The sequence below is a fragment of the Petaurus breviceps genome, unplaced genomic scaffold (genome assembly GCF_028583685.1).
Source record: "Petaurus breviceps papuanus isolate PSGF00001 unplaced genomic scaffold, PetGlider_PUasm1.0 400, whole genome shotgun sequence".
NCBI classification, from domain to species: domain Eukaryota; kingdom Metazoa; phylum Chordata; class Mammalia; order Diprotodontia; family Petauridae; genus Petaurus; species Petaurus breviceps.
Window position 1 is genome coordinate 649,109 of NW_027186316.1, and position 25,082 is coordinate 674,190.

The following is a 25,082-nucleotide window of genomic DNA, read 5'->3' on the forward strand; positions in this document are numbered from 1 at the left end:
TTCTCCAGTCCATTACCTAATGCCTACCTCTCTCTGTCTCTGTCTCTCTGTCACACACACACACACACCTTCAATTAATTGGTTCTTTCTCTGCTGCTTATAAACTCACACATCTCTATTATCCTGAAAAAACCTTCACTAGACTGTATATTCCTTTAAACTATTGTTCTCTCTCCTCCCTTTCACAACTAAACACCAAGAGTAAGCTGTTTATTTGCATCACCTCCACTTCCTCTCCTCCCACTCACCCCTCAAGACCTCTTCATTCACCTGAAAAAGCTCTCTCCAGTGTTATCAATGATCTCCTAATTACCCAATTGAAAGACTGAAGGCTTTCTCTTACCTCTGCTGCATTTGCTATTGTTAATCATTCTCTTTTCCTGTATAATCTCTGTGTCTCTGTCTCTGTCTGTCTGTCTCTGTGTCTCTCTGTCTCAGTCTCTGTCTCTTTTTGTCTCTGTCTGTCTCTGTGTGTGTGAGTGTCTCCCTCTCTGTCTCTCTGTTTGTCAGCTTTCCTCACGCTGCTCTCTTGATCTGCCTCCTACCTGTCTTCCTTCTCTCTTTGGTGGCTCATCATGCCCGTTGAATTTTCTGTGCAGAGGATGCAACCCCGAGGCTTGATCGTTGACCCCCTTCCTTTCTCTCTCCACATTCTCTCATGTGATATTCTTATCAGTTCTCATGGGTTCAGTTTTGATCTCAATGCAGTGACTTCCAATTCTATCTAACCTCTCTTGATCTCCACTAGCATATCTCAAGCTACCTGTTGGACATTTTGAGCTGGATGTCCTATAGGCAGCTCAAACTTAACATGTCCAAAATTAAGACTACCTCATGTGAACTTAGCTGCATTTCTGTCCAACGCATAGCAGTCCAGCTGGTCGTCCAGGTTTGCATTGTGGAGTTGTTCTCACCTTCTCCCCCTTGGGCTCTGCCCCCTTGGCTTGTTGATTCCATTCCCAAACATCTCTGCTGTCAGTCCCCTTCCTCTTGCACAGCCACCACTTTAATTCAGGGCCTTCAAACCTTTTACTTTGATTAATGCACAAAGGTGCCTTTCCAGTGTACTTTTAGGCTCTCTGATGCACTCACCAACCTCACCCATCCCCACTTCCGAACTGACCTTGACTCAGTTGGGAGGGTTTTATTGCACTCTTCATAGCATTTTTCTACCTCTCTGTCCTCTGCAATGATGTTGCTGCATGAGGAGTCATTATTTTCCTGGCCTATGTTTTCTGGAAATATCAATCCTGCGTGAACACTATAATAAAAGCTGGCCAAATGTCCCATGAATCAATGGAGCACACAAGAAAGGTAACTTTACTGACTCTTTTCTGTGCTTCTCCTCTCAGACTGGGAGCCAGCTTGGATCTGAAGCTGGTGGCCTTGTGGGTTTTTGTTTTTCTTTTGTTTTGTTGCTTTTTGGAGGGCAATTGGTGTTAAGTGACTTGCCCAAGGTCACATGGCTAGGTTTTGTGTCAAGTGTCTGAGGCCAGATTTGAACTCCTGACTCCAGGGCCAGTGCTCTACCTAGGCCACTGCGCTACCTAGCCGCTCTGGCTTCATGGGTTTTTAAAGCCACCAGGCAATTGCTGCTTCCTTTTGGTCCCTTTTCAATTGCTCACTTGGTATTTTTCTATAGATCAGGTTGTCTAGTATGGAGAGGGGAGGTGGACTTGATCAGAGGAGTTTCTGATCAATGCAGTGAATTCCCCAATCAAGAGAGGCAGTGGGGCCTAGTGGATGGAGGGCTGGCCTCAGAACCCAGAAGGCTTGGGTTCCAATCCTTCCTCTGTGACCCAGAGCAAGTCACTGAAGCAGTCCTGTAGATTACTCCCTAAGTTTTTAAATTGCAGAGAAGGAGCTGACCTACATTGGTAGGGGCAGTTTGTCATTGGGAACTCTCTATAGAAATGAAATGATCACTGTGGAGTTAGTCCTTACCCCTATCTTTAGTCAATCCTATCAGATTACAGGCCACCACCCTTTGTTTGGTGGCAACCAAGGGGCAGCTTCCCTGGAGTGCAGGGAATACTCCCTGCCTTCTTGTTCGTAGGACACAGGCAACTCTTGAGGTTTGGCTGAGATCCAGGGGCTTGCATTCCTGTCAAAGGAGCCAGCCCACTTCATGGCCTCTAAAAGTGAGCTAGAAGACCAGCTGCTGACTGTCTCCTCACGCTTCTCTTGGACGAGGATGAGACACACCAGCACCCGGGTTCAGAGTTGGGAGAGATGAGAGATGAGAGCCCTGCCCCTATGTATAGGTTCCACATGCTTTCCAGGAGCAGTTGATGGCAATTTGAAGCAGGCACATGTGAGGAGAGGGAGACCTGTGTTTGCACATAGGCCCAGAGGGTAGTTCATGGACAGTGGTCCTGAACTTCACCATTTTGTACAGAAAAAAAGTCATTTTGAATTTCCTGGGTAACAGAATCCCAGATTCTAGCCTTCTAGCTAGAGAAGGAAGGTTTCCTGGGCATCATCATCTTCGCGAGTTGCTTCATGGGTAGCCCCAAGTTTGGGAGTTTGGGGGTCAGATGTTCTAGAGCTGAGGGTCTTAACCTTTTTATGTCACGGACCCCTTTGGCAGACTGGTGAAACCTATAGACCCCTTCTCAAAATTAGGTTCTTAAATAATTGAAAGAAATGTTAAATTTCAGTTAGTGGCTAAGGAAAAGAAAGATGTCATATTTTTTCTCCCATACAAGCTCCCAGACCCCCAGAAATCTATCCATGGAACCCCTTACCAGGATGACGACCCCTATTAGGGTAGTGGCCTATTTGGAGAGAAAAGCCAGTGAGTTATTTGAACAGGGCCAGTCTCTTGGGAGAGGGATGGCTCATTAGGGAGCTTCCAAAGTCTGTTTACCTCTCAGGAAGGCTCTAAAGCATAGGGCAGGACATTCAGTCTTGGAAGCAGGGGAAGACTTTGTGTAGGACAGAGGAAACAGAACATTAAAGGGCTGCCCTAATGACAGCTTGGGTTCAGTTTGATTCCGCAGGGAGTTGATGGACTCTGGAGTACCCGGAATGTTTCTCTATCTGCTTTCTGCTCCTTTTGTCTTCTCTGCTTTTGTCTTATGCTCCTTCTATCTTCTTTGTTTTCTGTGGAGTGAAACAAATGTTGTCTTGTACTTGATATAGATTTGGAACCTTGAGTGCTCATCTGGGAACTGGGAACATCTTTTACCTGCATTTGGAGAGACCTAGACAGAAACTGTACTTGAGCTTGATTTTAGAGATTTCCCGGAGTCACTCCAGATGAGACAAAGAACCAAAAAGCCATTTAGATTTAGCTCCAAAAAATGGACCTGGTCTGTGTGTCTTCAGGGGCCTTGGGCCCACTATGGGAGTGAGTCCCTTCCTGGAAACACTAGAAGTAATGCTTTTCATTTTTAAGACCTGTTTAATTTGCTGAATCACTCTATCAACCTGACTGAATTGGTATTCTTGTACTGTATATTGGAGGCAGTTATTTCTGCTGAGGAAATCTAGTATCTTCTATTTTTTGACTTTACAAGCTTTAAGTCAGTGAAAAGGGAGGATGAAGCTACAGCTCACTGGCCCAATGAGGGCAACAGCCTGTTTTTGTAGGCCCAAGAACTAAGCATGCTTTTACATTTTTAAATACAGTAAAATTCTTTTTCAAAATATAAAATCCATGCTTAGCTTGAGGGCCATTCATACAAAAGTGGGCTGCCCTTGGGGGCCCTAATTTGCTGACTCTTGGACCAAGTGATTGATCCTGAAGGCCTCTCTCCTAACATTCGAGCTTCTAAAGGAGGCTCTTCAATCTCTATGGTCCCACCCAGCCCCACATGATCTGATTCCCAATGCCAACCTGTATTTCTACTTTTCTCCTTCTGCTAATTCCTTCATTTCTAATTAATATCTAATAATTTCTAACTATGATATGATACCCATCGGACAAAAGGTGGGAATCACTCCATTAACTGCCATGATTGTTGTATGAGCATCGGTGAAACAGAGTAACGTGAATTCTCAGGCCACTTGTTCTGATTTCAATACCCATCACATCAATTCTATGAGAACCAAAGTCCAGACCCTGCTGTTTCCTTGGTTCCTTCAAAGGTAGACTCATTCCCTTTTGCCTTCCTATTCTTCCCCTCCATTGTAACCATTTTCCCTTGCCTCTTCTGTATGAGATAGTTTACCCCATTCTGTCTCTCTCCATCTCCTCTCATTATATTCCTCTCTCACCTCTTAATTTCACCTTTTAAGTATCATCCCTTCCTTTTAAATTGGTCCTGTGCCCTCTATGTATACCTGTAAACATATATACACACATTCACATATGTATTCATATGCCCATATACCCTCATCTATAAACATATATAGATATATTTTTTTTCTATTCCCTTCAACTATTTTCATACTGACAAAAGTTTCATAAGTTACAATTATTGTTTTTCCATGTAGGAATGTTAATAGTTTGATAAGTTCCTTATGATTTCTTTTCCCTGTTTACCTTCTCATGCTTCTCTTGCTTCTTGTATCTGAATGTGAAATTTTCTATTCAACTCTGGTTTTTTCATCAAGAATGCTCGAAAGCCCTCTATTCCACTGAATGACCATATTTTGCCCTGAAACATGATACTCAGTTTTGCTGGGTAGGTGATTCTTGGTTTTAATCCCAGCTCCTTTGACCTCTGGAATATCATATTCCAAGCCCTTCAATCCCTCAGTGTAGAAGCTGCCAGATCCTGGGTTATCCTGATTGTGTTTCCACAATATTCAAATTGTTTCTTCCTGGCTGCTTGTAATATTCTCTCCTTAATCTGGGAATTCCCGAACCTGGCTATAATATTCCTAGGAGTTTTCTTTTTGGGATCTTTTTCAGGAGGTGATCGGTGTATTCTTTCAACCTCCATTTTGCCCTCTGGTTCTAAAACATCAGGGCAGTTTTCTTTGAGAACTTCCTGGAGGATGATTTCTAGGTTCTTACTTTGATCATGGCTTTCAGGTAGTCCAATAATTTTTAAATTATCTCTACTGGATCTATTTTCCAGGTCAGTGGTTTTTCCAATGAGATATTTCACATTGCCTTCTATTCTTTAGTTTGTTTGGATCTGTTTAACAGCATCTTGATTTCTCATAAAGTCATTAGCTTCCATTTGCTCCAATCTAAGTCTGAAGCAATTATTCCCCTCATGAGCTTTTGAGATTCTTTCTCCATCTGGAAAATTTGGCTTTTTAAGGCATTCTTCTCCTCATTTCCTTTTTAAGCCTCTTTTGCCTTTTGAGTTAGTCTATTTTTTAAGCTGTGATTTTCCTTAGTCAGGCTGTTGACTCTCATTTTGTAATTTTCTTGCATCGTTCTCATTTCTCTTTGCAATTTTTCCTCCACTTCTTTTATCTGCTTCTTAAGGTTCTCTATGGCCTGTAACTAGCTCGTATTTTCCTTTGAAGCTTTTGGTGCAGGAGTTCTGACTTCACCATCTTCCTCCTGTTCCATGCTTTGCTCCTTTTTGTCCCCAAAATAGGAGTGTAATGTTGGAATCTTCTGTCTGCTTTGTTTCCTTTGCCTGCTCATTTTGCCACTCAATTACTTGACTTTTGGGCTTTTTGCTACAGTAGGACTCTGCCACCAGACAGGGGAGCTTTTGTCCCAAATGCTGGGGTTTTCTCGGCTGCTGGAGGTATTATATAGATGGGTGCCCTCTCTGAGGTCTCCACATGCTCTGGCAAGCTGGACACACACCCCAGGACCTCCACCCTAGACTGCAATCCAGATCCAAGCAGGTTAAAGCAAGAACGATTACCCCTAAGACTGGTGCTTGGTCCCCCTACACTCTGCAGGCCAGGAGCTGAAGCTGCCACGTGGTGCTGGCTGGCTGTGCCTGGCGTCTCAGCGGCTTCTCGCCCCAGGGGCAAAAGCCACGCACTCCCACTTCCTGGGTCCCAAAGTCCAGACTGCACTGACCTCTGACTTTGGTTGATAATTCTGGAAATGGCCCCAGCTGCTGCTGATCTGGAGTCCCTCTGGCCCTGGCTGGTCAGGCCTGCCCTGGGGCTCAAGCCTTGGTGTGGGGCTGGGTTCGGCTCCCAGAGCACTGCGCTGGCCAATTCCTGCCGGCCTGCTGGGCTGTCCTCAGTGGGAAGTTAGCTTCTCTGTGTCATTTTGTGGGTTCTGCAGCTCCAAAGTTTGTTTAGAGTCCCCTTTTTACATAGATTGGGGAAGGTGGGAGCCAGAGCTGCTCGGAGGTCGTGCTTCTACTCCCTCTAATTCATTTTTAATAACAAAAAATATATATACTTCTGATTTAGATTGCCAGAAGACTTAGACCTTGAATCTAAGTTCCAAGGATCTTTCCATTTTTGACATTACAGGTTGAGAGGGTCTTTCCAGTTCTGATTTTTTTTGTTCTAATACCCCTCCTAACCCTGACATGCTCTGTTCTACGGTCTCTCCCAGCTCTGATGTTCTGTTTTCTAAGGTCACTCCAAATTCTGACATATTTTGTTCTAAGGCTCCTCCCAGCTCTGATATTCCTTGTTCTAAGGCCCTTTCCAGCACTGACACTCCCTGTTCTAAGGCCCCTCCCAGCCCTGACAGTCCCTGTTCTAAGGCCCCTCCCAGCCCTGACACTCCCTGTTCTAAGGGCCCCCACAGCTCTGACACTCCCTGTTCTAAGGCCCTCCCAGCTCTGACACTCACTGTTCTAAGGCCCCTTCCAGCCCTGACAGTCCCTGTTCTAAGGCCCCTCCAATTCTGACATTCTGTGTCCTAAGGCCCACCTAGCTCCAGATCCCTCAAAGGTTTGACCTTTTGTATTCTATATTAGCCATAGGCAAGCAAATGTGCAAATTGAGTATGAATACATCTTGTTGCCCTCTTGAGATGATGAAAGGATTAAAGTCTTGTATAAAGCTCATTGGGAATATATAGCTATTTAAACATAATGTGTTGTTGGTATTTTGAACTATAATCTATTGGCATTTAATGGAGGGGAAGGAAGAAGGTGTGTGAGGAGCTAATTATCTGTTTATCCCCGTGCCACATATTTGCTTCAGGCTCTTCTTCCAGAGCCTTCCTCCTTTTTTCCTCCTTCCCTGTCTCTTCTCACAGTCTCTCACAAGATGAAGAAGGCTGAAGGCAGATTTATCTCGGGTTATCTCCCTCTCTCAGTAAAGTGGCTGCTTGCTGTCCCAAGGTGTCATAGCAACAAAACAGAATGCAATATTAGTAGAGACTGTAGTGCTGGGAATATTTCGTGATAATAGTAGGAGAAAACCAGTAGCTTCTGGGAAATACGGGAGTTAGATGGAAAGCAGCCCCAGTTCCACAGGCTTCTTAGACAAATGGGCTATGTAAGAGGCTAAGCTTTTTAGTGTCATTCTAGTCACCTTAACTAAGCTTAATCTGGTCCTAATGAAGGCATTTGAATCATGATGTCCAGACATCACAGCCAGATGAGACATCAATACTGCCAATGTCAGTGCTAGGAAGGGCCTCCTAAATCAGAATGTGGCCCCCTCTTCTTATTGAAGAGATTGAACAGTAGGATTTTTATTTTTGTTAAACCGTGGGAACAAAAATGGGAACATTCTCTGAGAAATAAGCTTGGCTGATTTAGAGAGGAGGCTCATGGGCTTCATTTTATCCTGGCTTGAGAGTCAGAGGAGGAAACTGAGGCACAGACAATCAAAATGGCTTGCCTCAGGGTGCAGATTGGATCCTAGCTCTAGAGTGAGAGTGATCCTCAGAAGTCATCTAGTCCCAACCCCTCATTTTGCAGAGGAGGAAACTGAGGGTGAGAGCAAGAAAGGGCCATGCCCAAGATCACATCGGTCCTCATATTCTTCTGTGTGATAACCCTACTAGTTGGATTAAGTGGTCTCTGTAGTTCCTTCCAACTCTGAAATTATGGGCCCCATGTCTTCTTGTCTTCTCTCTCAATCAATAAGCAGGTATTTCTTGTGCACCTACTATGTGAGTTTATTTTGGCAAATATTATGGACAAATCCTGGGAGATAAGGCTAGAAAGCTAGGACCGTATTGTGGAGAGCTTCGAATGCCAAGCTAAGGCATTGGAACTTTATCCCAGAGGCAGTGGGAAACCCCTGAAGGTTCGCCATGATTAAAACTGTGCTTCACAAAGATTAATTTGATAGCATATATGGAAATAATTGGACAGAGAGAGTAGGTATGAGGTCAGGTAGGAGGCCTTAGCCACAGTTCAGGAGAAGGGTATGTGAGGGACTGCACAAGTAATGGGAGTAGAAAGGAGAGAACAGAAGTGAGAGATACTGAAGAAATAGAAGAGAGCTGATTTGGTAACTGACAGATTGGTTATGGTGGAACATGGGTGAAGGAGGACAACCTAGGTTTGAATCCTAGCTCTGCCACTTACTACCCTGTGACCTTGGACAAGTCAATTCCTTCCCTGGGCCTCAGTGTCTTCCTATATAAAATGAGGAGGTTGGACCAGATGGCCTCTGATGTCCCTTCTTGGCTCTAAATCTATGCTCCTATGACCTGTAATTCAGAAGTGATACCAACATTGGAAGCCCAAGTGACTTGGAAAGTGGGTTTCCCATCATCAGAAATGGGATGGGGACAGTGATAAGAGAACTAGGAGGTTGTAGAGACAGAAATGATGGAATTTGAGCACTTGGTAGGATTTGATTGATTGGAGATGACTATGGTTTGGAGCCTGGGCAACCTGAAGGCCATAAATGAGGAAGTCAGGAAGAAGAACATGTTTGGGAAGGGAGATGATGAGTTCAGTTTAGGACATGTTTAGTACACCTTGAAGTGCCAAGCAGGCCATTAGGATCATCAGGAGGCCCCCTTCCGGGCCCTGGCTAAGGACTCCTTCACAGAGAAATGGTCTCCAGTTAGGTGATAGTTAAGATTGTGAAAGTGAATGAAGGGAGAAGAGATGGAGAATATGTGTAGGGAAAGGGTGGAAAATAGTGGTAAGGTAGAAAAGGGCCTTAAACGCCCAGGTGAAGTGTTTGGCTTGTAGGCAATAGGGATCTATTGAAGGATTGTGAGTAGGAGAGGGACATGATCAGAGCTGGGTAGCATAGGAAACCTGGTCATGCAGCATATACAGGACACGTTGGCAAGGGGAGAGCCTAGAGGCAGGGAAACCAGTTAAGAGGCTGTCCCAGTAGCCCCAGCAAGGGGTGATGCAAATTCATCCTAGAGCAGTGGCACAATAGAGTAAAAGGGTCCTAATCTTGAAGGCCGAAGACCTGGTTGCCATTTACTAACTACCCATGTGCCATGCTCTTCCATGGACCTTTCACCTCTAATGCCCGATCTTCCACTTCCCGGCTGTGTAAGCCTGGTCAAGTGTCTTCCCCTCTCTGAAACTCAGTTTCCCTATGGTGCAATGGGGCTAATAATCCTTGTATACATCATCTCCCAGAATTGTTGTGAGAAAATGGCTTTGGAAACAGAGAAATGGGAGCTTGTGCCATCAAGATGTTGAATGTGTAAGTAAAAAAAGGTGTGAGCTGATCACAGAGGAGGTATTTCTTATTTCCTGTGTTGTTAAAGCCCCTTGTACACTTTGTTTTACCCCCTTCGTTTTATAGCAAATGAGGTAAGAGAAAATACAGTGAGCTGATTTGGCTGCAGTCACTCTCTTCCTTCACACTTCTGTTGACACAGCTGTGTTGGCCTGATCTGGAGAGAAAAGAGGCCTCTAGGCCATTTGACTATGTTGGTAACCTGGTGTAACCAAGTGGGGAGCAGAGCAGAGGAGCGCCCCCCCCAAGCCCTTCTCACCTGACAGCTGCTCCCCACTGCTATGAAGTCCCCACTCGCCCCGGTGCTTTCAGAACTTGGAGAGCAAGAAAGGGTCATTGTGAGGGGAAAGATGAAAGGATTTGTGGATCAAGTCAGTAGGGGCAAGGGTGGGAATCGGAATGTGCACACGATGTTGGTAGAGTGGAAAAGCACCACCCTTATTAAATCAGAAGACCTTTGTTCCTGTCCCAACTCTGCTGCACTCACTAGGTGATCTTGCCCAAGTCCCCACCCTCAGCTAGTCTCAGTTTCCTATTTTTGACAGTGGAGCTTATGATATTTGTCTGATCTACTTCACAGGGGATTTGTGAATTTACCTATATGTAAAATGAAAAGGTGGGACTTAACATGTTCTACTATCCCTTCTAGTTCTGAAATCCTATCACTCTATGAGGAGGCAGGCACTGTGGGGTAATGCCATCAATTTCCTCTTCTGTAAAATTCAGGCTTTAAATCTATGATCTCATGACTCATTCATCATTCAAAAGTGATACCAACATCACAAAAGTGATGGGGTGAATGGACTTGCCATTAATGGATAGAGGCTGGTGATGGTGGGACTGGCAAGGAGGTAGCAGATTAGGGAAATGCAAGGTTGTAGAGGTAGAATCCATAGGACTTGGGCAACTGATTGGCCATAGGGGAGGAGGAATTGAAGATTCCTAGAGGCTTGTAGAAAGAGCACTGGTCCAGAAGCCTGGAGCCTTATAATTGAGTCCCAGCTCTGCCACCTCCTGGACGTATGGCTCTGGGGAAGTCATTTCCTTCTCTGCTTCCCAGTTTCCTCCTCTGTACAATGAAGTAACACTTACCCCACTTACCTTCCCAGCTGTTGCAAAGTTGCTAATGTCCTAGGAAAGATGGTTGCCGAGTCTCTTTCAGTGAGCCTTGAAAGAGTGTGGAGACCCTGGAGAGATACCATAAGATTGGAAAGGGGAAAATGTCCAAATTCTCCCCTCAAGGGGGGAAACTACAAGCCAATGAGCTTACCTTGCACTCCCAACCAAATTGTCAAATATTAAAGATGTAACCAGCCAGTACCCATCTAGAAAAGGAAAGTCACATTTTGGCTTCAGCCAGAACATATCCTGCCATGCTAACCTCATTGCTTTTTTGAACAGCAGACTGGGATGGATCTAATTTACCTAGATTTTAGCCAAGTATTTGACAAAATCACCTCTGCCTGACGTATGGAAAAGATGGAAGCTCGGCTGGGTCCGAACCGCTTGAATGGCTGGACCCAAAGGGTAATCCTTAATGGTTTGTTCAATGTCAGTTTGGAAGAAGTTCCCCAGTGGAGTGCCTTAGGATGCTTAGTGCTTAGTCTGATGCTCTGTAATATTTTTAGCAATGGAACAGCTGGCATGATTTTCTTTTTTTTTAATTTGTACTGGCACAATGGCTAAGAGTCAAGAGTTAAAAAACAAACTCCCACAACCCAACAACAACCAAATCAATGATCTTATTGGGCCAAATCAAGGATGCATGATTTGGGTGGAGTGGGAATTCCTCCACCAACATAGCTCTAGATTCATCTATAAAGTCTTAGGAAGTAGCCTGAGGCTCATAGGAAGTTCACCAACTTGTTCATGGTCACATAGCTAGTTAGTACATAAGAAGTGGAATGGGACCTCAAGGCTCCCTAGCTCTGAAAGGGAGGTGATTCTCTCCACCATGTAAGTCTTAGGTTTGAATTGAAGAAATTGATTCACAAGCAGTAGGTAGAGGGGAGATGACTTGACACCAGCTCATCTGAAGAAGATCTGGGGTTTTAGTGATGAGCAGCAAGCCCATGAGGCCATATGACAATATGGTGGCCAAGGAAGTCAGAGTGGGGAGAGTGGTAGTGTCCGGAAAGGCTGAGGGAGCTTTTAGTCCTACTAGCCTCTGCTTGGTCAGAACCACCTCAGGAGTATCACATTCATTTCTGTGGCACCATATTTCCCCTCCCTAGTGATCTTCATACCACTTGTTGGTATCATCAGAAAAGGGATTTTTGGTCAGGTGGGTGGTGGACTAGATGACCTCTGAGGTTTCTTCCAGCTCTAAGATTCTGTGAAGTATCATGGAAATGTGAGTTCTTTGCTTTACTTGTGTGGATTTTTCCCTGAGGCAGACCCCCAACCTTCCTAAACTATATTAGATAGTTCTATGAGCTTCAGTAGCCCAAACCATTCCACATCTCTTGGTAAGCCTTCTGGTAATAAGCCTATCTGAACAAGGTCTTCCACATGGAAGGCACTGATTCAGTATCCATTGATCAAAGGATTCTAAATTTAGAGCTGGCAGGGCCCTCCAAGGCCATCAGTCCAAACCCCTCATTTTACAGAGGAGGAAACTGAGCCCCCAAGAAGTGAAAGGACTTGTCTGAGGTCACACATAGCACCGTAGAGCTTTGTTTTACAGAAGGGGAAACTGAGGCTTGGCAAAGAGAAGTGACTTGTTCAGATCCCCACAGGTAGTAAGCATCAGAAGCACTGAATTAACTAGCCTGGTCCTTGAACTTTCTAGGAGCTTCCAGAGCTCCTGCCCTACTGGCATTGTCTTCCAGAGCCATCTTTATGCCATGGAGCAACATCAGACTTGCTCTTATTTTCTATATAGAATAATGTGATGATAGCATTTTGTAACCCAAAACATTTCCGTTGTCATTCTGTACTTACTTTCTGAATTATTTTTATTGCTAGTGTTGCTAACTCTCCCCACACATAAAACGCCCTGGCTTGGTTGACATGACTGCGTCGATGTGCTCCTGCTGCTGCCTGACATTCTTTATCCTTAATGTTAAGGGAACTGAAGCACTCACTGCTCTCAGTAAGATCAAACTCAGTTCTACCCAACTGAAGATGTTAAATAAGGAAATTTCATTACCACCTAAATTATTAGTTATCAGAGATGTCTTGCATTGAAAAACAGACTTTCACAAATTCTGTTTCAGAGATGATTCACTGGTTATAATCTATAGCTGAGCAGCCATTGAACTGGAAGAAAGGAGCCAACAGGATCCTTCTGCGCACATTAGCACAAGCTTACAAGAAATGAGGCAAAAGAAAAATGAGATTTTTCCACCACGATTTCATGTCCAACTTAATACCAAAGACACCACACTTCTTCCTAACCTGACTTTCTTGCTCTGACAAATATTGTAGGCTATAGGCCTTTCTCCACTTGGTACTATGTGTTGGCATATTTTTGAGGCTCACAGATCTCATGATAATGTGGTTAATTATTTACTGGTCACAGTGCTGATCACCTTGAATAAATTCATTTTCTGGCCAATGAAGATAGGCCAGAAGAACTTGATTTCAAAAAATATTTCTAAAGTATATCAGTATATTTCCCTGCCTTAGTAAATATAGTATAGTGAACCTAATTGAAACTTACCTTAAAGACTGAAGGCAGGGTAGTATAGTGAGAAGAGAATAAGGATTCAGTCAAAAGACCTGGATTCGCATTCTGGCTCTACTGCTTACTGCCTGTGTAACCATAAACAATTGACTTTCCCCTGAGTCTCTTCATCTGCAAGAGAGAGAGAGGTTGGACTAGATAATTATGAAGAGCCCTGCCAGTTCTAAATCGTGTGATCTGATGCTCTGACAATGCCTCAAAATCATTGCTCTGAACTTTGTCCATTCACTTAAAAAACAGCTATTGAGCACCATATGCTCAGTAGAAGTGAGGCCCAGTGCTGAGGGCTATAGGAGATGCCAAGATGAGTCACACAATTCTTGTCGTCAAAACTACAATCTAGAAGAGAGGGCTAAGGGGAGGACACAAATAGCTCTAATACAAGGTAGGTTGGCCATATGCCTGTTGCATAAAAGCAGTGGAGTGGAAGATGAGGGAGGGCCCCTGTCTGCTAGGGAAGGGATGAGCTGAAACTGCAATTGGGCTTTAAAGGATGGAAAGGATGTCCACGGGTTAAGAGGGTCCAGGGCAGGAGAGGGGCAAAGGAGAACAGTTGACAATAAGAGTCAAGTCTGAAGAAAAGGGAGACTGCATAAGGGGAAAAAGTGTGAAATAATGATTTTTATTTTCTTTTTGTGAATAGTATTTTATATTTTTCCAATTCCATGTAAAGATAGTTTTCGACATCCATTTTTTATAAGATCTTGGGTTCCAAACTCTTTTCCCTCTTTCTCTCCCCAAACTTCTCCCCCAAGACAGCAAACAATCTGATAAGAGGTTAGACATGTGCAATCATATAAACATATTTCCACAATAGTCATGTTGTGAAAGAAGAAACAGAAAGGGAGAAAAAACCATAGAAAACAAAAAAAAGTGAAAATAGTATATTTCAATATGCATTCATACTCCATCTTTCTTTCTCTGGAGGTGCATAGCATTTTCCATCATGAGTCTTTTGGAATTGTCTTAGACAGGGATGGGGAACCTGAGATCTTGAGGCCATATGTGACCTTCTAGGTCCTCAGGTACAGCCTAAGTTCAAGTTTTACAGACCAAATCCTTTAAGGGGATTTGTTCTGTGCAGTTTGAATTCAAAGGGTCGCCCTTGAGGACCTAGAGGGAATTTATTCTGTGAAGTTTGCATTCAAAGAACTGCACTTGAGGACTTAGAGGGCCACATGTGGCCTTGAGGCCCCAGGTTCTCTACCACCAGTTTTGGATCATTGTATTGTTAAGTCAGTCATTGCTGATAAAGTGTGAGATAATGTTAAACAGATAGGTCAGAACCACATTGTGAAGGGCCTAATCTTAAAATTTACCAGGATGGGAGTTTGAAGTAAGAGAGGGCCACAGAAGGTTTTTGAGTAGAGGAGTAGTGACTCAGGGTAGCACATTAGGAAATCAACTTAACAAATCAATTGTGAACCTCCTAAGATTATGGAGAACCTTGAATAACTGCCTGAGGATTCTGAACATTACTCTGTGGGTAACAGACAACCAACCACTGGAGAGTTTTCCATCAGGGCCTTCCTTGCCTTGAGTCTTGAGAGATAACTCAAGCCACCCCCCCCCACCCATTAAAAAAACTCTTTGCTTCTCACTTAAAGCACCACGATCTTTCCAGGACCAGGTAAACTCTTAGTACAGGTGATGAAAAGCACAAATCAATACAGGATGAGGTCATCAGGGCTGCTTCCTTGGGCTAGCAGGACCTTGACATAGAGGTACAGAAGGCCGTCCAGCTGGTAAGGGAATGTGGATGAATGAGCCTGCAGAATGGGGGATGGTGACGAGCTGGATGAAGGATAGAAAACTTGTTTGTAAAATGACCACCTTGGCTTTGATCTCTAAGTAACCTTCCAGTCCTAAAGCTGACTATTTTCTGAAGGTCAGGTCTTCCAAAGTTGACCTTTCTCTTGTAGGTCCTGGGGAGTCATGAAAGGTTGTTGAGCAGAGCAGTGACAGCATCTAAACCATTCTTAAGGAAGGCTAATCTGACAGCAGGGTGCAGGATGCATTGGAGGGGAAAAACTAGGGGCACAGAGACCAGGTAGGAAGCTAGTCTAGCAGCACAGGCTAGAAGAGTTGAGCTGGAACTGACAGGGTGGCAGCATGAGAAGGAAGTGGGACAGCCTGGAGGCAGAGCCAAGATGGCAAAGAGAAGCCAGGAAGTGGGAGGGTTTATTTTCTAAGCATTTGCCTTTCTCCTCAAAGTGAAATGCTGGAGGGGAAGGAGGGATTCTGGGTAAAGGTGGGGGGGGAAGGTGTTCTTTTGCCTTATGTTAGACAATAAAGTTGAGCAGACAATGAGAGCCTGTTACTCTTCCTGGTTTGGGTTATTATATGAGAGAAGACACCTTGTAATCTCCTAGACGTAGAAGGCAAATCCAGTGTCCAAAAAAAGGAAACTTTCACCATGATCAATTTTTGAGAAAGAAGAATCTGTCAGCAAGCATTTATTAAGTGCTTACTGTATCCCAGGCCCTGTGCTAGGTGGTGGGGGAATAGTGAGTGGCCCTGGGATTTCCTTGGTATAGAGAACTACCACATGAGGGGACATCCCCAACCAACACAGGTGGGAGGGAGCCTTCATAGAGTTACTTGGAGCATTGAAAAGTTCAGGTGCCCTGTCCAAGGTCCCATAGCCAGGGAATATCTGAGGTAAGCAGGACTCCCTGCCTCTGAGGCTAAGGTTTGCTCTCTATCCCTGGAGTTGAAGAAATTCAAATGAAACAGTATGGGCCCTTGAAGGACTCACATTCTAATGAAACACTGGATTTGCCACCCAAAAAAGTTAGTGGTAGTAAATTAAGCAAAGATGGCATTTAATTTTAGAATTTGAATTTATATGACTGTGGATCAAGCTCAGTAATATTTTCATTGGTTATATTTGGAGTCAGGAGACTTTCCTTGGAATTCCAATTCTTTGGAGTTGAGTTGTTTTTCAGTTATATCTTACTCTTCATGAACCCATTTGGGGTTTTCTTGACAAAGATACTGTAGTGTTTTGCCATTTCCTTTTCCAGCCCACTTTCTAGATAAGGAATCTGAGGCCACCAAGGTTCAGTGACTTGCCTAGGGTCAACCATCTAGTGTCTGAGGCCAGATTTGAATTCAGGAAGAGGAGCCTTCCTGCCTCCAGGCCTGGTGCTCTATCTACTACAGTGCCACCTAGTGGCCCCTATCCCAGTTCTACTACTACTACTACTATACCTGTACAACCTTGAGAAAGGCAGTCTTAGTTTCCCCCTCTATAAAATTAGGGAATTGGATTAGATGTTCTCTAAAATTCTTTCCACAAATTTTTTTAAATGAATGGTAAAAATAAATATATATTTTTTAAAGAGAGAAAAAGGGACAGCTAGGTGGTACAGTGAATAGAGCACTGACCCTGGAATCAGGAGGACCTGATTTCAAATCGGCCTCAGACACTTAACACTTACTAGCTCTGGGACCTTGGGCAAGTCACTTAATCCCAATTGCCCTGCCTTCCCCCCCTCCAAAAAAAAGCAAAAAAAAAGAGAGAGAGAAAAGAAATATTTTTTGTGTGAATTCACTTGTGTGATAGCACATTTCTTGCCTTCTCAATGTGTGGAGGAGGGGCAGGATGGAGGGAGAGAATTCAGAATGTGACATTTTTTTAAATGAACATAAAAAATAAATAAATAATAGGTTTTTTTAAAGCTTAAAACTCTTTCCAGATTTAAAACCTAAGAACCCTGTTTGATATGTTGATTCAAGTCCAGGCTCTGATACTTTGTGGTCCTCAGGAAGTTTGTTTCTTCATCTATAAAAAGGGCATAAAAATATGAATATTAGCTATTGTAAAAATTAAATCAGGTGATATAAGCATAGTATATTAAGGAACACTATGCTAGTAGGAGTTGTTACTAGATGATACAGAGGTATGAGGAGTCCAAGGAAGAAATCACAGACAGCTCAAAGACAATTTACCCCTTCAAGTTGTTTGTAAGTCTTCCAAAGCTAGTAAGACCAGGCAGATTGAAAAGTCACCTTTTGTTATTGAAAGTGAAATTAATTACTTGTTGAATACATTATGAGTATCTTTGTACTCAGGTATTCTAGTTACTTATTTAGCATAAATGCCTTTCCAGGAAAAGAACTGATTCATTATTGTTTTAACCTCAGAAGAGTTTGCAAGAATGAAGAAATGTCATAACCAGTCTTAAGTTGTAGAACTATCAAAAGACTCCATGGTATAAAAGCAATTACATAAAATCATGGGCATTCGTGCTCCAAAGACATTGTTTTTCCTCTTAGTAATGACTATTGTGCAAAATCAGCTTCTCCAAACCACTGCCAGCCAGGAGCTCCAGGCAAATGTCTGAAGGCAGCCTCGGCCCCTGGGCCCAGAGTGACTCACCAGAAACTGCTGTAACCCAGCTCATTGGTTGGCCAGAAGCCACAAATACTGCCAGGCTCCAGCGGCTCTGATCTTTCTGATTGACTTGAATTGATGCAGTGGCTTGGGGAATGAATGTGTCACAGGCTTTGAGCATACGGGGCTCAAGGAGCCTGCTAGAAAGAGTAAACAGAGAATGACAGAACAGAGGTGGAAGGAATTATAAGCCATCCAACCTGGGGGCCCTGAGAATACAGAATGTCCAACTTGGGGTGGCAGTGGGGCTTGTAATGGACAATGTGAGTGTCAAAACTGGGAGAGGCCTTAGAACAGGGACTGTCAGAGCTGGGAGGGGCCTTAGAACACAGAATGTCAGAGCTGGGAGGGGCTTTAGAACAGGGAATGTCCGAGATGGGGAAGACCTTAGAACAAGGACTGTCAGAGATGGGGAAGACCTTAGAACAAAGAATGATCCAAGCTCATCCTGGCCCTAAATTCTTCTGATGAAAAAGTGAAACCCAGAGCAGAAAAGTGACCTGCCTAAATCCCACAGCATTTTCTGGAGAGGAGCTGAGGCTCAGCCCAGTGGGGTTGTTCATTGGAGCTCCCCAGGTGCTTCCTGCTGACTGTGCCTAAACCCCTTTCCACCCTACCATCTCCTCATCCTCTCACAACCCCACTCCCACCCCCAATCTTCCCATCCTCCCAATCTCCTCATCCCCCACATCTCTGCTCCCAACCCCAATCTCCTCATCCCCTCACATCCCTGCTCCCACCTCCCCAATCTCCCTATCCTCCCATTCTCCTCATCTCCACTCCCACCTCCATTCCCTATCCTCCCAATCTCTTCATCCCCCCACATCCCTGCTCCCAACCCCCAATCTCCTCATCCTCCCAATCTCCTCATCCCCTCACATCCCCACTCCCATCCCCAATCTCCCCATCTCCTCAATCTCCCAACCCCTCATATCCTCCCCTACCGCACCCCCAGGGCCCAGGCAGGCAGTTATCCCTAATTTAATAATTTTGTGATATATCTGCATAACATTTTCTAAGTCACATCATTGCCCCCTTGGGATATCTTTACAAATGATATATAATTACAAAGATTATTATACACACACACCCTCCTTTATTTTTAAACTAGAGATGTGATTTCATTGCTATTAATGAGAACCCTGGGTGAGAAAGTACCCTCTCCCAAAGCAGATCAGCCTTTGTTCTACAGCTTCTGGTCTTAAGAAGTAGCCTGGGGGCACTGGGGAGGCAAGTGACTTGCCCAGAGTCACACGGCTAACGAGTTACAGTTAGGAATTGAACCCAGGACCTTCTGAGCTGGAGACTAGTTCTTTATCCACTATACCAAATTGTCTCTCTACTCTCACTTTACAGATAAAGAAACTAAGACACTGTAAAGATACAGAGGAAGGCAGGCAGGATTGATCAATCAGTAGACATTCATTAAATACCTACTGTGCAGCAAGTTCATGCCACGTCTGGACCAGCTGGAGAAACTGAGCAGGTTTGGCCTGGAGAAAAGACTAGAGGAAGGGGAGGACAGAGTAAAATGCACAATAGCTGTCTTCAAGAATTTGAAAGGCTAAGCTGAAAATGAAAAGAGAATGAAATCAAAAAGAAAAGAAAGAATTTGAAAGACTGTCCTGTGGGGGAGGTATTAGGCTTGTTGGCCCTAGAGGGCAGAACCAGGAGCTGTGGGTGGAAGGGGCAGAAAGCAAATTTGAAGTCTGAAGAAACTTCCTAACAGTGCAAGCTGTCCCAAAGTAGAGGGGGCTACCTTGAGAAGCGGATGGCTTCTCCTTCTCTGGAGGTCTCCAAGCAGAGGCTGACTGATGCCTTGCTGAGTACATTGGACAGGACCAGATGTCCCTGGAGGTCCCTTGCAACTTTTACAAATTAGGTGATTCTGCAAAGGCAGGATGGAGTCCTAAGGGCATATAATGCTGGGGTTGAGTCAGGAAGACCTAGGGTCAAGCCTTTGACTGGAGGCTGTGTGCCCTCTAATCCTCAATTTCCTCAACAGAAAAATGGAGATCATAATACCTCTGGCACTTCCTTCACGGGGCTGTTGTGAAACTCCAATAGGATAATGGATGTGGAATACTTTGTAAGCTTAAAAAGCATTGTATTCAGCTCAGTTATTGTGGTGGCCCGGGAGTGATTACACTAGAGCACAGCCAGGATCCAAAAGGATGGACCAGATCTAATGAGATGGCATTCAGTAGGGAAAAGGGTAAAGTCTACCCCCAAATCAGCTTTGCATGTATAAGAAAGAGGCAGTGTGGATAGACAGCAGTTGGTCTGAAAAGGATCTAGAGGTTTAAGTGTACTGCAAGCCCAGTACAGGTCAGCAGTGTGATAGTGTCAGGAAGACAAAAGCAATCTTAGGCTGTATGAAGAGGAGGCAAAGTTTCCGGAATTAAAGTGGTGATGGTCCCACAGTCCTCTGCCTTCTCAGACCTTATCTAGAGGATAAATTGTGGAAACCACAGGTTAAGGACGTCGATTAGCTGGAGTGCATCCAGAGAAAGGCAACCAGCATGGTTAAGGGCCTTCCTTGGTCTATGACAAATGAGGTTGGTTGAAGTAACTGTGTATATTTAGCCCGGGGAAAGGAAAATTCAGGGGCAACATGATAGCTGTGTTCAAGCTTTTGAAGGGCTGTCATGTGAAGGAGGGATTAGCCTGGTTCTGGTGGCCCCAGAGGGCGTTATTAGGAGCAAGGGGTGGAAGGTGCTGAGGTCAGGAAAGAGCAGCTGGAGAATCTGAGCTGGCCCCAGATGGAATCGCCTGCCTCGAGAGGTGGTGGCTTCACTCTCCCTGGAAGTCTTCAGGCCGAGGCTAGACAACCACTTTTCGGGTATGTTGTCATGGGATTCTCTTTTGTGGATGGTTTGGACTAGTTCAATTCCAGCTTTTGAATCCTAGGGTTGTGCGATTGGGGGATTATTCCTATTATTGAGTGCCTTACTCAAGGTCACACAGCTAATAAGTAACATATCCTGGGCAGAGACCTTTCAGACTCAAAATCGAATGTATTTCCCATAAGACAATGCCTTGGGGCTCTGTATTTCAGACCAGCATTACTTTGGAGGTACTGAGTCCCAGGATCAGAGAATATCAGAGCTCAAAGTGACCTTAAAGGTCATCACATCCAACCCCTTTCATTTACATATGGGGAAACTGAGGCCCAGAGGAGGAAAAAGCCATACCCGAAGTCATAAGATCATAGAGCTAGGAATAAAAGTGACCATTGAGTCTCAGCCTCTTATGTCACAGAGGAAGAACCTAAGACCCAGGGGGTGGGGGGAGTGGTTTGCCCAAGGTTATACAGCTACTGTGTAAAGAACAGGTCTGCTGACTTCAAATACCCTGCCCTTTTTCCACAGCAATTCCTTCATTGATCCCAAACCTAGCCTCCAGGATTTGCTGGGAATCGTTCACATTTGGTCAAGAAACCACCAAATGTATGGAGAAGACCTAAGCAGTCAGCTGATTCCCCAAGCCTCTCTGACTGGGACCTCTTTCATTTCAATGAGCCCTGCACCCTGTCAGGGTCCCCCACCCCAGTCACAAGGCCATTCCCATCAGTTTCTTTCTGGTCCTCTTGGAGATGATCAGAATTCTCTCAGTTCTTGTGGCCTTTGAGTAGGATAGTACTTTTTCTTCTGCTCCTCCACCAGAGACAAGATAAGCTTTGAAAATGCCACTGGTTCCATCCATGCAGCATTTAGTAAGCACCTATTGTGTACCAGGTGCTGTGCTAAGTGCTGGGGACATAATAATCTTACCACCAGATCCCCAGTTAAGTATGGTTCGAGGTAGAGTATGATAAGGTCAGAAGGGAGATTCAGGAGAGTACTAGGAGAGATCTGAGCTTGAGTTCCAGCACTACCACTTACTAGCTATGTGAGCAAGCCACTTCTGTCTTTGTGCCTCAGTTTCCTTATCTGTAAAACTGAGCTAATGATATTTAGTGGCATGGTTGGCTTGGAGAGTGAGCCACCCTTGGTCAGGAAGATCTAGGTTCAAGTTCTACCTTTGACTCATGCTGGTTGTGTGACCCTGGGCAAGTCACTTAGCCTATTAATGCCCCAGGCAACTCTCAAGACTAGAAATTTCAAAACAGGTGCCCACTGGCTTTGGTAGAGGAAGTTTCCTACCCGGGGGTTCCCTACAGCAATGAAATCACTGGACTAGCCTCTCCCCCCAAAACAAAAGATACTCCTATCTCTTGGGGTTGTAAAGAGGAAAGTGCTTTGTAATCTTTACAAAGTGTGTAAAAGGAAGATTCTTTTTTTATCTCATTAGGTCAATAAGCAAGTCTTTTTAAAACACCTACTGTGTGCTAGGTGCTGAGGTAATAGACAAAAATGAAAAATTTCTGATAGCATCAGTGTGCCTCTGACACCTTCTGGTTGTGTGACCCTGTCCAAGTCACTTGGCTTCTCAATATCCCAGGTCACTCTAACACCCAAAACCATAGGGTAGGTGCCATCTGCATTAGTAGAGGGAATTCCCACACCAGGAGTTCCTAATGCCATTGGTCTGGTCCAAAATATGTGTACATATACACACACATCCGCATATATGTATATCCATGCACACATATACATACCCATTTTGGACAAATGATGCCCCAGCCTCCTAGAGGGGAAATGACTTGCCCAAGGCCACATAGCTAGCAAGTGGTGGACCCAGGAAGGCTTCCAACCTGTAGTGTTATTGATTTATTACTCATCATAATATATGATGTTGCTGGGAAGTACCTTTTGTCCTGAAGGATTCAGGAATGATTTAAAAAGCAGATCTGCTCACGAAACTCCATTACTTGCCACAGCAGTCCAGCTGCTTCTGAGACAGAACAGAGCAGCTGTGGGGGAAAAAAAAGAGAGAGAAAGGCAATTGCACCCGGCCTGAGGAAGGAAGTCTAAACAAACACTGAAACAATGGGGAGAATCTAAGGATTTTTTGAGTAGGGTGCCCCCCCAAGGCTCCCCAGTGTGGCTCACACCCAGTGTGGCTTGTCCTTCGGTGTGGCTCATTTCCCAGTGTGGCTCCTCCCACAGTGTGGCTACACCCCCCCCCCCCCGTGTGGCTCACCCTCCAGTGTGGCTCCCCCCTGTGTGGCTCTCCCCCCAGTCTGGCTCCCCACCCCAGCATGGCTTGACCCCCAGTGTGGCTCACCCTTCCCAGTTTGGTTTAGGGCATTTATTTCCCAGCACATCTCCCATTTGTTCCTGGAGGTCTCTGAGGCTAACCCAGCTAGAGTTGGTGAATGGCATCTCGAAGGAGGTTCCTGAGCTCGAAGGACCCTGTTGTCCAGTTTAGCCCAAGGATTTCTAGCAGCAGTTGTCACAGAGAAATGGACTTCATCCTTCCCAAAGCCCCTGTCAGGAAAGTTTCTGAATTGGCAGGCCCACACACGAAAAGCAGACTCACCAGTGTTCTTACCTAAAAGGACAATGTTTGCTGATTTTTAAAAGTCATGAGACATTCACTCCTTTTTTTCTTTAACCTGTAAAGATGGGATAACAGGCAAATTTCTCCTGTGGCTTTCTACTCTCTGAAAGAGATGGTCTCAAGAAAGAGACAGAGAGGGAGGAGGGGGAGAGAGAAACAGAGGGAGAGACAGGGACAGGGAGAGGGAAGGGGGAGACAGAGGGAGGGAGGAGAGGGAGAGAGAAACAGAGAGGGAAAGACAGGGAGAGAGGAGAGGGAGAGAGAAATAACGAGGGAGCGACAGAGACGGAGAGGAAGGAAGAGAAAAACAGAGGGAGAGGGAGAGACGGAGGGAGGAGAGGGATAGGGATAGAAACAGAGGGAGATACAGAAAGGGAGAGGGAGACATAACAGACAGAGAGGGAGGGAAGCAAAGGGAGAGAGACAGAGGGCGGGAAGGAGGAGAGAGAGACAAACAGGGAGAGAGAGAGGGAGACAGACAGAGAGAGGGAGGGAAGAGAGGGAGAGAGAAAGAGGGAGGGAAGGAGAAGGAGAGAGAGGGAGAGAAGGGGGGAGAGAGAAACTCCTTTAGTGAGTCATAGAAGTGGGCGTGTTCTCTGGAGAAGTAGCTTTCATAACACCTCTCCAGGCCGTCACTAGTGGCCAGAGAACCCACATTCACAGCATTTACTCTAGCAGAAGGCAGACCCGATAGGGCACACTGCAGCTCTCCAACATGGATTTCAACAGCTTTTTTTCCATCCCTCCTTTACCGATTTCAGAGGAAAAGTGAGTATTCAACTATTCCCTTCCTCTCCTGGGGTGTGGAGCGCTCGGCATAGTTGTATGCTTATGGGACTGAATTCATTAGCGAGGTTGTAAATGAGTTCAAACTACGGAGACTCTCTTAGGAAGGATGTTGGGTTAGATCAGACAAATCTGCTTTGAAATCAAATCATTCACTGCGTTTGACATTTCAAACCCAAGAAATATGAGTGGATGGTAAAGTTCCAGGAACGTGTGAAAAATGTGCCCAACAAATGTTCTGGCAGACGAGATTCAATGTGGGGCGTGAGGTAGAGCCCAAGTGAGCGGGGTCCGGTAGGGAAAGTCAGCCTCCTTGGAAATGAAGCCCCGTCTGCCAGCGTTTCTGTCCTCGCCTTGATGGGTTTTGCTGTGTTCCAGTATCGTCTTTCAACGTGCATCTAAGGTTCCAAACAAAACCCCTCACACCTAGGATGCGTCTGGTGGAGAGAGAAGGCTCGCTTCTGGGGTTGGTCTGCCTTCTTTATAGATTCATGGGAATAGCAGACTTTTGGAGGCTTGGAGAGTTGGAGTAGAGTGACATCTTTTTACAAACCGGAGCAAAAAAAAAATCTCTCTTTCTTCCTTGCTGTTATCACTCAGTGTTACTACCTGGGAGCCATTCTCCAGCATGGGAGGTGGGCGGCTGGAGCGGGAGGGGAAGGGAATGGTGAGGCAGATATTTGTCTTCTTCATGGTATAATTATTGTTGTATGTGATTAGCTTTATATGAATTAAAAGGGAGAAGGAGTCAGCTAATTTTGGCTTTTCACAGATTGACTCAATGCGAGTATCTTTCTGGTTTTCAAATCAGGAAGAGGTTACCTGCTAGTAAAGGTTGGACGAAATCTTTGCCTCCCAGTCCCCCCTCAAGGCGACAACACTTTGGTCCCTGAATGCTGGTCACTGGCCTTCTTTCCTAACTGTACCTGAGGACAGACATGCAGGGCAATGAGGCTTCCTCACTCACCCCTCACTCAGTAGATTAAGTAAACCAGAGATTAAATGCAGATGTTGCTGAAAGGCAACCTTTGTTGTCTTCATCATTTGATAAAAGGTTCCTTTAAGCTTAAAAGGTTCCTTCTGCCACACCTGCTTTGCTTGGTTTTTACAAATTAAGTTCTGTTGTAGATGTGGAGGACCAAAGCCATGGATATTAGAGTCATAGAATGTCAGAGCCAGAAGGGACTTTAGAACCTAGAAGGTCACACCTGGAAGGGACCTTAGAACACAGAACCTAGAAGGTCACACCTGGAAGGGACC

General features: G+C 44.9%; 1 protein-coding gene across 3 annotated transcripts in view; it reads left to right on the forward strand.

The window, feature by feature from the left end:
- ZC3H12B (zinc finger CCCH-type containing 12B) overlaps window positions 1-25,082 on the forward strand; it is a 310,431-nt gene that overhangs the window by 253,594 nt on the left and 31,755 nt on the right. The window contains exon 1 of one of the 3 annotated variants that reach the window (XM_069100387.1): window positions 20,285-20,433. The exons of 1 other annotated variant lie outside the window; for it this stretch is intronic. The gene's annotated coding sequence lies outside the window, so the exon portion shown is untranslated. Of the gene's footprint in view, window positions 1-20,284; window positions 20,434-23,604; window positions 23,805-25,082 lie in introns of those variants that run through there. One more of the 3 variants, XM_069100386.1, reaches the window with a different exon arrangement.